The sequence below is a fragment of the Chionomys nivalis genome, chromosome 13 (genome assembly GCF_950005125.1).
Source record: "Chionomys nivalis chromosome 13, mChiNiv1.1, whole genome shotgun sequence".
In the NCBI taxonomy this organism is placed as follows: Eukaryota; Metazoa; Chordata; class Mammalia; order Rodentia; family Cricetidae; genus Chionomys; species Chionomys nivalis.
In genome coordinates, this window is record NC_080098.1 from 57,699,369 (window position 1) to 57,715,969 (window position 16,601).

At 42.9% G+C, this 16,601-nt stretch overlaps 1 protein-coding gene across 1 annotated transcript in view; it reads right to left on the bottom strand.

The window, feature by feature from the left end:
* Adtrp (androgen dependent TFPI regulating protein) overlaps positions 1 to 14,898 on the bottom strand; it is a 74,053-nt gene extending 59,155 nt beyond the window's left edge. The window contains exon 1 of the mRNA XM_057787932.1: positions 14,722 to 14,898. The gene's annotated coding sequence lies outside the window, so the exon portion shown is untranslated. The remainder of the gene's footprint in view (positions 1 to 14,721) is intronic.
* Positions 14,899 to 16,601: the final 1,703 nt, after the last annotated feature.

Below are 16,601 nucleotides of genomic sequence, written 5' to 3' on the forward strand. Positions count from 1 at the left end.
CAAGCAGCGCTTCTAGGACTACTGTTCTCCAAGGACCAAGGAGAGGATTTGGGATTGCCTGCGTAGCTAAAATGCTGTCTCATTTTTGCTCATTTATCCTTCCCAGATCTGTCTAATGCATTTGACAACTTACGGTACTGTTAACTTATTACTTCATCCATGACATTTAGTCTTTTGCAATGACACCAAGATGTGCCTGGGCCAAGATCAACCCACAAAGTGCTATTCTTCTGGATCAAGGACACCTGCCAACTGAAATCTGGTTTTATCTGCTATTGCTATCATACTAGCATATATTATCTGCTATCATATTGCTATTGTATTATCTGCTATCATACCTATTCTATGGCTAGCCCTATTTCATAGGGTCAATAATAACAATTTTTTTTTCATCTAGCCACCTACCTTCTCATCTCCCTCAAAAAACAGCTGCCTGAGGACTCCAGGATGACAGCAACCCAGATACTGCCCCAGTCACACCTCTCACTGAGTGTCAGCACACCAACTCCCACATCGCCCCATGCCCGCAGGAAGTAGCCAGACTTGAGCCAATCCCAGCCCTCTAACACTTTGGGGGTCAAATGATGACCCTTTCATAGGGGTCGCCTAAGACCATGGGAAAACACAGATATTTACATTACAATTCATAACAGTAGAAAATTAGCTATGAAGTAGCAATGGTTGGGGGTCACTGCAATGTAAAAAAACTATTGAAGGGTCTCAGTGTCAGGAAGTTTGAGAATCCCTGCTCTGAGGGATAGTTCCAGACATGGCCACACAGATGGTCCCAATTAAAATCAAAACAAAAAGGCAAGAATGTGTGAACAGGACCTATAAGGAGGAGAGAGTTGGTAAGCACAGTAGGAAGGAGACAGGAGAGGGTGGGAATGAAAAGTAAATAGAATACATTATGCACATATACAAGCAGCCAAAGAATAAACTCAAACGTTAAGAAGAAAAATGCCAAAAGATTTTAAGCATTCTTACCACGAAAGGTATGTGTATCTATGCAAAAAGTAATGCTTCTATTAATGGGCTTGATTTAACCATTTATCCATACACACACTTTAGAACTTCAGGCTATGTATAATAAATGTATAAATGTTTTACTTTTTTCTCAGAAACAAATAATTACAGTAAAAATATCTATGGATAAATGTATACATGCATAGCAGGCATACTTGATTGTTGAGTCTCTCAAAGCTGATTTAAAAATCTACTATGTTCAGAGCCCTAAGCTGTTGTGTACAGAGGAGGAGGCAGAATCTAAGATGAGTCAAATCATAACCTAAGTCCTGGAGGAGCTCAAAGCCAAGTGGAAGAGACAGATATGTAAACAAAAAATTACAGCAAGATGTGATAAGTGCTATAATGGGGATATGCATAAAATAGTAATAGAGTTTAAATTATCCTGCATATTATTCTGTCATTTTAAACATACAGAAGACTGAGCTAGGGTTGAATGTATTGAGGGAATCATCGGAAATGTAGTCACTATACAGAAGAAAAAGATAAAAGTAACCCCACTGCCAGGCACACGAGAACATTTCCTATCCAAACTCCATGGGTCTCATCATTCAAGCTGTATAAGAGGGAGCTGCCTCAGGAACTCTGGTGGTACAGCCAATGGAATGCTGAGCCCCTGAGGTGGAGCTTGACCCAGCCAGCGTTCTCCACGGGATTCATGGCCACAGGTAAATTACAGGTCATGGTAAGAGCAACTGTTCATCCTGACAAATACAAGACTATATCTAAGGCCAGTTGCCTGTGAAAAGGCAGAAAGAGGAAGGAGAAAGAGGAGCTTGGGTACATACCCAGTTAACTTCCTACCCAGTCAGCTCACAATACTGTTTTAAGATGAGTGGTTTCCTTGAAAGCTGATCCAGGACCTCAAGAGCTGATCCAGGACTTCACCCACCCAGGGTAACTGGTCTCACATTAGCCTCCCCAAGGAAGATGGTGCATCCTGAGACAGGCAATGAACTTCTGACTCTTCCAGTGATGTCTGACACCTCTGTATCCCCAGCCTATGTAGGCAGCAAGAAGATTCCAGGTGCTCACAAGGATCCACTGTGAATTGAGGCATCATGGTACTATTGATAATCACCAAAGGGGGCACTGGGCTCCCAGCTACGTGCTCTCATTGCTGTTGTTCTACATGTTCTCCCAAACCCCCGGTGCCTCTGGACCTGTTTCACCCTGTCTTCTTCTGTAGTTCCTCTCTGAAAGGGGGATGATTTTAGAATAAGTGTGTGTGTGTGTGTGTGTGTGTGTATGTGTAACAGAGAGAGACAGACAGACAGACAGACAGACAGACAGACAGACAGAGACAGAGATAGGGAGAAGAGACAGAGAGGGAGGGAGAAAGAGAAAGAGATACACAGTTCAAGTTAGAGGACAGGGAGACCAGTATCTCCCGGAGGATTTCCCAACCCCAAGAGCTCTTGTCCACTGCTAAGGAAGGAGTTAGGATGGCTTGCCAGCCCACTGAGCTGTGTTTTCACCACAACTAACACTACTTGTTTCTCTGAGGGGCCAACATGAGTGCCCTGCTTCTTAAAACTCTGTAGTTTCAGGTAACCTTTGGAAGTCTGTTTAGAAAGAACATGCATGGGTTTTCTAGCCTCTGAACAAAGCCAGTGTTGAAAAACACAGGAGCTTGTTTCTTGGTTTTCCTCCGTTTTAAAGCTAATCATTCCTTCAGCTCCTCCTCTGCCTGCTGCTTTTGGGGACACTGGTTGAGATGAGCTCCCCCTCGCTGCCCTCAGGCTGTGCTTGGGTGGACTGCAGTGCTATGCACACTGCCCCTAGAGTCCCTGAGAGGATGCGAGGTCACTGACAGGAGTCTCGCAGGGGCACTTTTAGCTGGAGGTCCAATGAGCTCATCTTGTTTACAAGCATCAGATCGACTCACATTGAGAGTTTAGATGAGGTTAAAAAAAAAAAAAAAAAAAACATTTGAGATCAGTTAGTCTTTCAGGTTAGAAAATTAAAGCTCAGAGAGACTAAGGAGCTTGCCCAACATCACACAGCTATTATTAATTCAGGGATGGTGGCAAAACATTCTAATGACTATGTATTATAGTTTTTAATTCCTAGTACCGTCAGTCTACCTACTTGTAGAAATTAAGGTAAGTTTCTTGTAGATAGCACATGGTTGGGCAATATTTTGGCTTGTTTATGGAGAAAAGGTATTACTGTGTAGCCCAGACTGGTTTCCAACTCATGATCCTCCTGTCTCAGCCTCCTAAATGCCAGAAATACAAGTGTGCACTTGCTTTTTGAACATTGTGCCAATACATTCCTTGTAATTGTGGTATGTATACCATTTGTGTTTTAAGGTAGCTGCTACCTGTTAATTGTCTACCATTTTATTCTTTGTTTTCAGTCTGCTTCTGCTATGTCTTATTCCTCTGATCCTGCTTCTGTAACTTTCTATGTTACTTGAATACATTTTAAGATTCCATCTTAATTTAATTATAGTGTTTCCATTTGACTATCTGGACATGACTATATATAGAGTTCATTATATTCTACTTATATATACAGTTTTATTAAGGAATTACGACTATCAAATTTCAAAGTGACATCCTTCTAGAATCACATATACTCCTATAGTTAGTTTAAGACACATCACCAAAGAGCATCATCGGATATATCCTTTGTTGGCTTGTTAGTTTCTTTCTTTTTCTAGACTGCTGAAGAGATGATCACGTGGCCTTGTGAAAGGTTTTGCTTGCCTGCCTAGAAACAGCGCTTTTTCACAAAAATAAGGAACAGTGCCTGCTTTTACAAAGACGGTGCCTGCTTTTATAAAGCCCCTTCTCTTAAAAACTTTCCATGCATTTGGTCAAGAAGAGTTGCTTTGGTTAATTGTCCTCTGAACTGTAAATAAAAATGCTTTTCTCTAACAACACAAAAATGAAAGGAAACCAGGTAGAAAACTTGCTCACAAAGTAGCTGAAGTTGAAGTTGTCAGCACTCTTTGGCAATTTTCTGCCCTTCTCCCAAGTCTGTTGCAATACACTCTAATATTTTATTTCCCTATCATGCTTTCTGATTGACTCAGATGCATCTCTGGTCACTCAGGATTTCTACCATCTCCTCTAAATTATAATGCTCCCAGTCTGAGGATACTAAGAGTGATTTCCATTTGTTTCCTAGGTACCCAAAATAAGTTAGATGAAATCAAATCCAGTTCTCCTTACTTCTAACAAAATCAGGCTTCTTTGAAATTTGGCTCCTTGGCAATGAAAATGTCTCACAGACAACAATTCCTTGGATAGAATCATAGTTAGTTCTTAGATGTCCAGAGCCACATCTGTCCTGCAACACTGGCCCAGTCCTTGCATTTTTTATCTTGAAAGATGTCAAAATCTCTGCCATGATCTTCTGCCTTTTCTTCTTCTCTTTCCATTTCTTAAGATTCAAAGGAAGTCACGACACAAAGGATATGGAAAATGTGCAAACTGAAAGTATATAACACTTAGCTGATGACCTCAGAGTTGTTTTCCACAGAGGCCATTTTTCTTATACCCTTGATTGATTGGGTGCTGATTTCTTCTCTGTTTTGAGAAGCAATAGTATCTCCATTGTGCCCAGTGACAATGTCTTAGGGCTCTGCTGCCAAAGATACTCTTGCCACCACAGCCTTAGCAGGAAGTAGATTTTGTATAGTTTTCTGGATTTTTATTGTAGTCAGTATGAGCATCCATGTTTTCATCAGCCTGGCTGTCTTTTCAAAGTAGATATTGATTGGGAGCTAAGAGAGAGCACCCTGGGTCCAATAGGAACCAATCAGGAAACTCTAACCCTTGGTCCCTGTCCAGCTGTGCTCAAAGTTCTGTTTCCAACCAGGGATATTGCCACCAGGATTCTAAGGGTGAGAGAGAAACCAAGGAAAAGCTTCCAGGCAGCTGGGCCACACTAATCGGTTAGCGTGTTGGCTTCTGAAAAAGTGTGGGCTCCAAAGAGAAAAACATTTTCCCAACTCGTCAACAGTGTGTACTCCAAAGTCAAGTTTCTGATTTCAGATAATGAGTTCGATTCTTCCCACTTGTGTGGCCCTGTATGCAGCAGCGAAACTTCGTATCTGTTCCCTTAACTGTGAAATGAAGGTAGGACTAAACTCCCATAACAGCTTTGCTGAGCTCATTACATGAGACAATCCACATGGGTTCTGGACACAGCTCCCAGGGCTGTGTTTAACATAAGCTAGTTTTATGATAGGAAGATCATCTAGAATGGTAGCCCTTGCAGCTGCCACCTGAAGGAATCATCTATATGGCCTGTAAGATGTGTATGGCCTTGGGAGGTGCATCTACAGGAACATTCTGGAGATACATTTTCTGTCAAAAGCATGGTAAAGTTCTGTCATGAGACTCCCCACTGTTAACATTCTAAATTCCTTTCAGAAAATATTCAGAGGGAACCATTTCCAAGAATATTTCTCAGTTGTCTTAAGGCCAACAATAACTTTCAAAACTAAGGAAAACCTTTATTCTTAATTTGGGGCTTTCCATTAAGACCACGATGATCCAGAATTTCCCACTAGCCCTTGCTGTATTTCTCAGGAACTGAAAAGGGCAACCGAAATTGGCCTGAAGTCTGAAGTTGGTAAATTATCATTAAGTCTTAGAGCATGCTAGTGAGTTAGGGTCATAAAAGGTAGGGTACTAAGTACAGCAAACAGTGTGATGTTGACATCTCTGTTTTAGGTAAAAAGAAAAAAAAGAGGTCAAATTATAATCAAAACGATTTTTAGGAGAACAGAAATAAATGTGAAAAATTAAAATGTATTCAACAACCTTTCAAATTCTTAGGACTCAAAATACCAATTTTGAATATATAGCCCAAATATGATCAGTTAAGAGACTTTTCTTTCTTTGAGGAAACCACACTTGTGCTCTTATGTGTTCTACTCTCTTTGTAGGCACCTCTTTTTCTCTTAACCTTTGTTCTTAAGAAATCAGGTGGTAGGCATGACGTTAAACCAATGATGAAGGAAATATACATTAAGTAGACCCCACAATAGATTGGGAAACTTGCTTTTGATCATGTTGTTGTCGTTGTTTTCTATTTGGAGATGGAAATGGTCCACATGACTTTGATAAACTGAGAAACATAAAGAAAATGGGTACTGTGATGCTCTAGTTTCTCCATCACACCACCCTTTTCTGTAGCTCAGAAGTAGGCAATAGGAAGCTAGATGGTGGGTCATTCAGTAGCTCCACCAAAGAGAAAGTCACCGTTCCCATGCTTTGAGCTCCTACAACATTGCTACATAATCCTCCTTCCCTTGCCAGTGAGTCCCTGAACAGACCAGACCAAAACTGGTGTAGGTGGTCCTTCTTTTTATGTGTTGCTTGTATTGGTTAATGAATAAAGAAACTGCTTTGGGCCCCTGATAGGGCAGAACTTAGGTAGGTGGAGAAGACAGAACTGAATGCTGGGAGGAAGAAAGCAGAGTTAGAGAGATGCCATGGATCTGTGGCCAGAAGTATACGTGCTAAAACTTTTCTGGTGGGTCACAACCTCGTGGTGATATACAGATTGATAGAAATGCATTAAATCAAGATGTGAGAGTTAGTCAATAAGATGGCTAGAGCTAATGGGCCAAGCAGTGTTTTAATTAATATGGTTTCTGTGTGATTATTTCGAAGGCTAAGCTAGCCAGGCGGCCAAGATGAACAAGCGGGCCCTCTCCCTCCAACACAGAGCATTCCAGCTTCCCATCCTGCATGATTGCCTCAGACTCTGTGCCCTCTGTTTCCAAATCCTTATGTTGGAACTCCACTGACCAATGAGATGGTACTTGGAGGTGGGGTCTTTGGGGAGCTCTCCTGATAGGATCAATGCTCTTATAAGAAGAGATCATAGAAAGCCTTTTCCTCTCTCCCCACCATGTGGGGATGTGGTCAGGGTCAGCATCCTCACAAATAATGGACTGGACAGGCAGCTTAACCTTGGGCTTCCCATTACCCATGGCTGTACAGAGTTAAGTCTCTGGTAGACCAAATAAGCTACTTGGTTCACAGTATGTTTTGTTAAACCAACCTGAATGACAGAGACAGAGGTGTACCAAATCTAGCTTCCCTCTGTCTCTTTGAATAGGAAAAAGGACATTAATGTTATAAAACAAAAAAAGTGCTGGATCCATCTGGCTTGATGTGAACCCCAAGAGTTCCTTCTATTCTTTTCTAAGGAAGAAAAGGGAAATATAGTAAGCCTAGTAGAAAGCGTCCATTTAATATTATGTATTGTTTTCATAAGATTATTAAAGTAAATGTGTCATTCATATAAATAAAAAGAGATGTTTATTAAGCACACCAGTGGTGCAGGTGAACTAAGCACTTCTCATACAGTCGCTCGAGTCTTTCCTTCCTTCGACATGAAGGCACACATTATTGTGTTATTTGACAGTTGAAGAAATCCATCTGAGTATACACACGAGCAGTTAAATAACTTATCCAGGTTCCCAGGATGAATAATTGGCAGAAATTGAGTCAATGTTTATCTCAACCCAGAGCGCCATTAGAACATTGGAACTTTGTATACTATGGTTGCATTTTTTTTCAAAATTTTAAAATTTCCCCAAATGAAATGATCATTCTAAAAAGTAAAATAAAATCCACCATCTACATTATTATAAGTTCTCTACAAATAACTTGAGAGAGTTTAGCTTTGCTTACATGATAGTTTTATTAGAAATATTAAGAAATGGAAAGTCACCTTTTCCTTAAGGCTCTTTCCAGCATTGATCCCCATAGTATTACCTCATACTTCCCCATGGAAAGCAGATCAGAGCTGGCCCTTTGGGAAGCTCCCAATAAACACCAAGTTTCATTATAGTCAATAGCATTTTTTGAAGCGAACACACCCCTGCGCTCACACCAAGGTCCTTCAGCAGCGGATCTTCAAACACCCAGGCAGTTTGTATCTCTGCTTCTGATTCTAATTTGCCTTTGCCCTCCGGAAGAGGGCCAGCCCCTCTGACTTGTGACCACAACATAGCTGTCACCCAACTGATGCTTGGGGTAGGGTTGCAATGGAGTTACAAGTTACCCATTTGCAAACGGCAGTTTCCCTTATGGCGGCCCTCCCTCAGCTGTGAGCCATGTCGGCCATCAGCCCTGCAGTGCAGCACATCAAAGGAGATAGGACAAACAGAAGACAATGAACGTGACTGTCATGCTTAGTGAACAGATTTAAAAAGGGTCAAGTGATGTGTTTTGCTGATACATTAAATATTTGTTATGTCATGCCCCTACTTCCACCGAGGGCCAGCAGGTGTTCATGCATTCCTGCGAGCTAAGCAAATTGAGGGCACAGAGACAAAAGCCTGGTTGAAACTCTGAAAAAAACCCTTCACTGCAGGTCTCCTGATACAGCAGGCCCTGTGTGTTCACGGAGGCAGTATCCTCATCATATGAGAAGGCCCCATCTCTGATTAGGGCGCTGCTTTAAAGGATGCTAGCCGTACAAAACTGCAAGGAACAACCTCCAAGCTCAGCATCACCCCGCGGAACTTTCTGCAATGAGGATGGTTTTCTGTTTTTGCATTGGCCAGTAGTATAGCGACTGGCTATACAGATTGTCACCAGGCACCTGAAGTGTGACCATGGCTACAGATTGTCACTGGGCACCTGAAGTGTGACCAGTGCCACAGAGAATGTAAAATTTTCCTTGCGTTTTTATAGATTTTTATTTAAATAGTTCTGTGTGCCTGGTCTTGTCGGCTAGTACCACACTAGGGTGACTGGGCAATCCTACTTTACCTAGGACTTGGCACATCTGAAGCCATGTCACACAAGTTAGGCCCATTGGGTAAGCTGTGGGACCCGATCTTACTTGTCATCTTGTTAGATGAAGAAATACCCAGGACATCAGTGAAACACATCCCTAGACCTTCTGTGACTATTTCTCTAGGAAAGATTAGAACTTGAGGCTCTGATTGAGTAAGCAGACTAATCCCTTGATAAACTCACAAGATATGATTATTGGGAGGTGGCAAAAGGTAGGTAGGGCAGGGCCTCTAGATGCTCTAGAAAGCAGGACACTGGGGGCTTCTCCTTGGGCCCTACATCCTACGCTGCCATCCTCTCTATGTTTTCTTCTGTCTGCTGCCTTTCTGCTTAGAAATGAGGAGTCTGCCCCGCCACGTGATTCTACCCTCAGGATGCTCGATTATGAGGAACCAGCAGCCACAGGCTGAACTCTCATAGAACTGCTAGCTAAAATAGATCTTTCTTCAAGTTTGTTATGCCATAGCAATGCCAAAGTCACACGAGCATCATCCTACTTTTAGAAATGTTGGGCACCTGTGAACGTAGAGTTAGATGTGAGTGAGATAGGGTGTGGGGTAGAACAGAAAGGAGAGGGTGCAGAGACGGTCGTGGCCCTGAAGTGCCCTGTGCAAGCAAAAGGCAAAAGAAATGTGACTCTTAGAACTGATGTGGTCTGTAAAACTCAGCGAAAAATACAAACAAAACACACTCGCCAGTCAACCAAGTGCAGAACTCGACAGTAACTAACTTGAATATATTTTTCAGCTCATTGGAGAGTAAAAGGCATTGGTTGCCTCATTAAAATGTTATAACCGCCTTGTGTTCCTGATTCTAGGCCATTTCTGATTCAAGTTTTTTATTTTTTAAGAAATTGAATTTCATTTCCCTGTTATAGGCTTGCACTTTCCAACAGCCCACCTAACCTCTCAATGGGAGCCTGAACCCTCTCACTGGAAATGGAGCCCTTTCGATATTTTCTTCAATTAAACCACAAATCAGTCTTAAGAGGGGTCACATGTGACTATGTACTGTTAACATTGCAGTTTGTGTCTTGTTTTAACTGACCCCAACTATCAGGTTCCTAGATGAAGGAACAGAACTCTCTTTTCCAAACTCTCCCGATTTGGGGTCCTAGCACTACAAACATGAGATGCGTTCTGCTCCTCGCATATGTATATTGATTGATAACTATGGCTGATCCATATTTTAATAAGCCATTCTTTCCTTATTTCAAAGAAGCCACTGCTTTGAAAGTGGTCCACGTCACTTTGTTAACTCTTCTGAAATGCTTTGAACCAGAAGTGTTTCGGATTCATTCCAATTTAGGGACGTTGCATAGACCTCACTGGCGAGGCACTTCTAACGTGAAAATCTGAGAGCAGAAACTTTTTAAACACGATACCAGTGCGCTCAAAACTATGTCACCTTTTACAGCATTTCTAGTTGAAAACAATATTTGTCACCTGAATCCCAGTGACTCTATAAGTAGTGATGTCTCCGGTCTTTTTGAGACACTGAGGAGAGATTGATAACATTTTGTTAAAAATCCCTTATTGCTAGGAATTTATCTCTTGTATTGTGTGGTTCCTATGTAATCAGTCTGCATTTCTGGTCACTGGAGGGGAGTCGTGGGCACCAGAGTCACAATCACTGACTTGATCACAAGTGTAAAGTCAAGGCCATAGGCCTGGGCTTGTTTTCTTTTCAAGGAACAGTCTCTCTGCTGACTTCCAGCTCCATATTGGCCTCAAATTAACCACCCGGTTCTCTTGCCTCAGCCTCCTTCATGCTATGATTACAGGCATGCCTCACCATGTGTGGTGAGTTTATTTTTTTGGTCTTAGCAAATCTCCCTCTGTTTTTGACAGTGGTTAGCAAAATTCATCGAATTGCGCATAAGAAGCACATGGGAATGTCGTCTTAAAATAGGATCCCCAACCCCATGCCCAGATACTCTGCCTTAATTTGTCCGAGGAAGGGTGGAGAATCAGCCTTTGCCTGGAGACCTTGCCTTCACTCCATGGAGGATGTTCTCATATACCCAGCATTGTGGGAGAAGTAAGATTAGCTGACCACTAATACAAGCTTGTCACTGGATAAAACAACCCAACCTTCACAACACGAAACTTCACAGAGCATGAACTTGGTCCCAGAGCTGATGGAAATGAGTGAGGTAATTGGTGCCGAGTGTAGATTCATGTTTCCATGAAACCAAACAATGACGATTAATTTTCCTTTCCTCTCTCAAAGAAACTTGCTTTGAGTATGTCTATCCTAAATAAACTAAATAGTCTTTTAGAAGTTATCATTTAAGTCTTATACCTACAAAGAAGTATTTCTGGATTTGTACAACTGCGCTATTGTTGCCTTTTCCATAAAGAAACACTTCCGTTGAGCCAAGTGTCTGTGGTGCACACCTTTAAATCCCAGCACTCAGGAGGCAGAGGCCTGTGGATCTCTTAGTTTGAGGCTAGCCTGGTCTCTAAAGTGAGTTTCACAACAGTCGGGGACACAGAGAGAAACCCTATCTCAAAACACTAAAAAGATGGAGAGAGGGAAGAAGGGAGGTAGTGCGGGGGGGAGGGGTAACTGGAATTGTTTCCGTTGGAAATTTTGGCTCACGGTTAATGAGACTTAGGTCAAGTGTGAATCTGGATCCCAAGACACATCTCATTACTGAAGTTCCCGACCAAGAGCACAAACAATATATGGTATCCAAATGTGCTCATTTTTTCAAGGAAAGTATTTCAGGCGAACAGGAGCTTGGTTAACTTATTTATTTTTTAAACTTTTAAGGCTTAGCAATAGACTCCACACAGCTGAACCTACGCTCCAGATCTGAAATACACCCAGGCAGACTGAATAACAAGTCCCAGGCAGCCTGGACTACAGAGCGTGCCTTTGTTTTGAAACAAACAAAAAGTAAAGAATCAATATTTTTTCCTTGGGTATGGACCCAAGAAATGCTGTTTAATTACTAAAAATATGCAAAGGGGGTTTACATTAAAACGAAACTCTCCTTCTAATTAATATCTCAGCATTAAAACTTACCTCCTGGGACTGGAGAGACAGCTCAGAGGATAAGAGCACTGACTGCTTCCAGAGGACCTGGGTTCGATTCCCAGCACCCACATGGCAACTCACAACTGTCTGTAACTCCAGTTCCTGGGGATCCGACACCCGTGGCAAAACTCCAACGTATATTTTAAATAAAGAAAGTAAAACTTCCTTCCCCAAAGGCAAACATTGCAGCGAATATTATGAATATTCTCTCTCTCTCTCTTTTTTTTTTTTTTTTTTTTTTTTTTGGTTTTTCGAGACAGGGTTTCTCTGTGGTTTTGGAGCCTGTCCTGGAACTAGCTCTTGTAGACCAGGCTGGTCTCGAACTCACAGAGATCCGCCTGCCTCTGCCTCCCGAGTGCTGGGATTAAAGGCATGCGCCACCACCGCCCGGCTATGAATATTCTTTACGATACTGTGCATAAATATGTGAGATTAATAAAGATGCTTTGATATAGATTTTAAGCATAAGGGGTAAGAAGAGACATTTAGTATGACACCAGAGAGCACGGGTGTGGTTTTTTGAGAGAATCTCCCAGAAGCCATTTTTTAAATACTTTGTTTATTTTCACAAAGATTTGCTCATTCCTTTCCAGATAACTTGGATAATTATTGGGACAGACAATGCTGTTGTGTTGAAATCACAGCTTGCAAAATGCCACAACTCTGTTGATTCCCACAGCCAGGTTTCCTTGAGATTAACAAGAGTAGTCTACAGATGCAGATGAGGACATTCTCCCTGTCCACATTCCAGCATGAACACCCGTCTTCAGAAAGTAGGACCCTGGGTAGTGTACTGATGAAGCTGTATGTATGTATGAAATAGAAATAATATAGTATTTCAGGTGTATTTTCTTCACAAAAACCTAGTGTAATTTTAAAACACCCATCATCTTTATTCCTTTTGGAAAATGATCAAGAGAGGATTGATCTTTTACAAATTTAATAAGCATAATTAGTCAGCTCCTTCTCTTTGTTCATACTCATTTGTACGCTGTAGCTAATAGAGTGAGCGTGTCTGTTCTGACAGCATTTTCAGTCTCTAACACAGTACAACTGTGTGTGCTTTCTCTTCCACATGCTGCCTGCAGCCTGAGTTATGAGTCTCCATTAATAAGAGCAGGACTTTGGGAGGCTCATTTCATGTGAACAAAAATTACTTCTTGTCTCCTTATTTCAAAAATGCATATCCTCAAGTGTAAATCTCTATTTCCTTTTCATTGAAACCTAGTACAGAATCCTAACCCAGTTCTTCCCCAGAACACCTGTCCAGCATCCCTGATGTCTGCCACGTATGTATTGTCAAAAACAAACAAACAAACAAACAAAAAAACAACCCTAAAACCAAGGGCAGTCTTAAACAACACATCTTCACAGTGTCTCTTCCTCTTGCACTTGGCTGCTCTTCCTTATCCAGTGCTACCTCACTCGTTCTGGGGCTAACATGTACTCATGCAAACACATCCCCCCTCCCTGCTGTGCTCTGCAGATGGTCTACCAGCTAATTTCATTCCTGGATAACCCAAAGAACTGTTACAGGTATAGCAGATAGACATCATGCATGTCTGTCATGATAGAGTCAATAGCAGTTTCCCATCAGTTTGAGTGTGTGTGTGTGTGTGTGTGTGTGTGTAGGGAGTGTGCAGCCTTCTCCACTCTCCCCCATGCTGCCAGATGGATCATGTGCCACTTAAAGACTAAGCCCCGTAGCATGTCAGAGAATCTTGACAGAGGCCTTGTCTGCCCTAAAGGTCTCTTCGTGTTACTCTTTCTAAGACTTTTCCCCCTTGCAAAGACAGGAATACATTACACTTGCGTCTCTAAGCTTTGCACAGAAGAAAGATGGGGAAAGGTGTGTCTGGGGACTGGAGTTGCCACTCTGGGTGGGCGGGTCAAGCACAGCTAGTGTGGGTGTGTATGGTGGCTGGAGGCAGTGAGACACACCTAGGTACTTTGATCAGTATGGGTTAGGTCTTCCAGAGTGATCGGTCACTCTGCAGCTGAGCCTGTCATATAAGGTGTGTTTTTCCAGGGTCCTTCTCAGTCCCACGAGTTCTATGTTAGTTGGCTAATGAGTGTTATAACTGGGGGTTGGAAAAAGTCTAGGCAGAATTACAGAAGGAGCGGTGCCCAGACAAGTCACTGGAGATGCTTTTGAGAACAGCCTCCTGCCACCTGTGACGCTGCAGTTTTTATCTGTGGGTTGTGAGTCCCTGTCTGCCTTGGTTCTTTCTTAAAGGAACCAGAAATCACTATCTAGCTAGAGAATTGTTGCTAGATGCCCATAGCCAGTTGAGGAATCTTTGGGGGTAACAAGCAAACAAGTTTCCTTATGTACTGTTTAGTCGAAGATAGGGATAGAGATGAAAAGATATTCTGCCCCGGATCTAACTTATCTAGTGGGCAGGGACACTCTCCAATACCTCTTCCCATTGTTCCCAAAATAGTTAATAGCGTTGAACCTTGTCACAGAATCTCACACTTGAACTATATTTGAGCAGACATCTGGTAGTGATTTATTGGCACATAGAAAATGTTCAGAAAAATCAAGATATAGTCCTAGGAAGCTACACAAAATCGACCTCTCTCCCTGTCCACTTTAAAGTCTCACCCTCCCAGCAACCGTTCATCTGCATGGACTGCTGAACCTCATACACAAAACTCACCTTAGCTACCTGGATCTTCCACCAAGGAAAAACGCAGAGATCCAACCTGATTTGCAGTGGCCAGGGGAATTTCCTGCCCTACCAAGATGAGCTCTATCTGGAAGATAAAAGCTGTCCTGTAGGAGTGGGTGGTCCATTGGCCCCTCCCCTGATTTCTCTCAACCTTCTCAGTCCTGGCCAGCAGCCAGGCAGGAAGGAGGGACACTCACCTGCGAGCTATTTCTCTTGGGACTTGGCTTCACCTTGTCAGGGTTCCTCCGGATGGCTCTTCCTGGATTTCAGCCCCATCACTAGAGATGATGAAAAGCTAAGGCCCCCCCGAGGGGCTGGTAGTAACTCATTTTGCTAATGGAAAGGCAAAGAAAGAGACCGGAAGCTTTGGTTTGGAGAATGGCTTGGCTGCTGAGAAGCCTTTCACAGGTGAGCAGGCAGCATACCTGACTGATGATGGTGGCAACGGGGACTGCCGGGAAGTGTGGGTGAGGCCACTACATTTTTTTTTTCTAGTGAGTGGGAGTTTAGAGGCAACTCCTTCTACGGCTGGCATTGTCCTGGGTCAGAAACGGGCATGAATCGGGGGATAAAGATAGATGTGGGAGTGTATGAATTCGTGCGTGCACATGTGTAGGTGTGGGCGTGCCCAAACAAATGCTACCTTTCCGTCTTTCAGCTTAGAACTGGGTGTCCTTTATTGAAACCTCTGTGTCACGGGAAGTGGCAAGGGCTTTGGGATTTGTTCTCCAAAGTGGCGGGAGTTCACTGTGATTTTTCCAAACCCCTTTAAAAGCGCCATCCTCCTCCTTTCTTTTCTCTCAACCAAAATCTGATTCCAGAGTCCTAAATTATGAAAGAAATCAAAGCAAAGCTGCCGTGGTTGGGGTGTATGATGGCTCTGGAGACCTGTACCCTCTTCTGACCCTCCTCCTTGTGAGCAGAAAGGCCTCACGGGCACATGGAGGCACTGTAGTGCCCCAGAACAGCAGCTTACAAACTGTGGATGGGCTGGTTGAGCTGTCAGGCTGAATAGACTTGGGTTTGCTGCATCCTAACTCTGCTGCTATGGGCAGCAAGACCTCAGGGCATTCACTAAAGTATTTGTTCCTCAGTTTCACCACCTGGAAAACAGAAGTACTATCACTTATGAGGCAGGGCACCCACACAGACAGAAGAAGTCACACAGAGGACATTTGGGTCTTAGACAAGAATCTTCACAGCGTGTATGTGGTTCGTAGTTATTAGAGAAAAGTTGGGTGTGGGCTGCTTCGGAGAGACCAGGAGAGAAGTAATTGATGTGAGGAGACCTCTCTGCTTAAAACTCATTTCGGCAGCATCTGAGGGCTTTGCTCATCATCTATCCTTTTTAAAAACAAAAAATGCTTTGCCGGGCGGTGATGGTGCATGCCTTTAACCCCAGCACTCGGGAGGCAGAGGCAGGCGGATCTCTGTGAGTTCAAAGCCAGTCTGGTCCTACAGAGTGAGTTCCAGGACAGCCAGGGCTATTACACAGAGAAACCCTGTCTCGAACCACCACCGCCCCTCAAAAAGAATGTGGGTGCTGGAGAGACAGCTCAGCAGTTAAGCACATTTTCTGTTCTTGCAGAGTTCAGAGCCCTATTCCCACAGGGTGGAACCCCAGGGCATACAGCAACCTTTTCTGGCCTCCAGGGATTCCAGACAAACTGGCAGTGGAAGAAAACATTGATCTACACAAATAAATAAATAAAAATGAATGAAACTTTGCTTAAAAACATCCCGCCTATCTGACTATAATCAATAGACAAACCACGGAAATAAAGGGTATTTTTGTAAGTTGTGTTCTGATAAGGGCCGAGTATGAGTACTCAAAATTCACAAATACCTGCAACTCAGCGGCACAAAAGCAAAATAAGCAAAGAACTTGAAAAGTCATTTCTGCAAAGAAAACATCGCAATAGCCAGCAGTGGCATAGCATAAGCACAGAACCCATGGTTCTCAAGGAAATGCACACCAAAGGGGTGATGAGACAGCTCTTCACTGGGATGATGGTGGTGATGGCAACAATGCAGATGAATGTGTGTGTGTGTGTGTGTGTGTGTGTGTGTGTTTCAA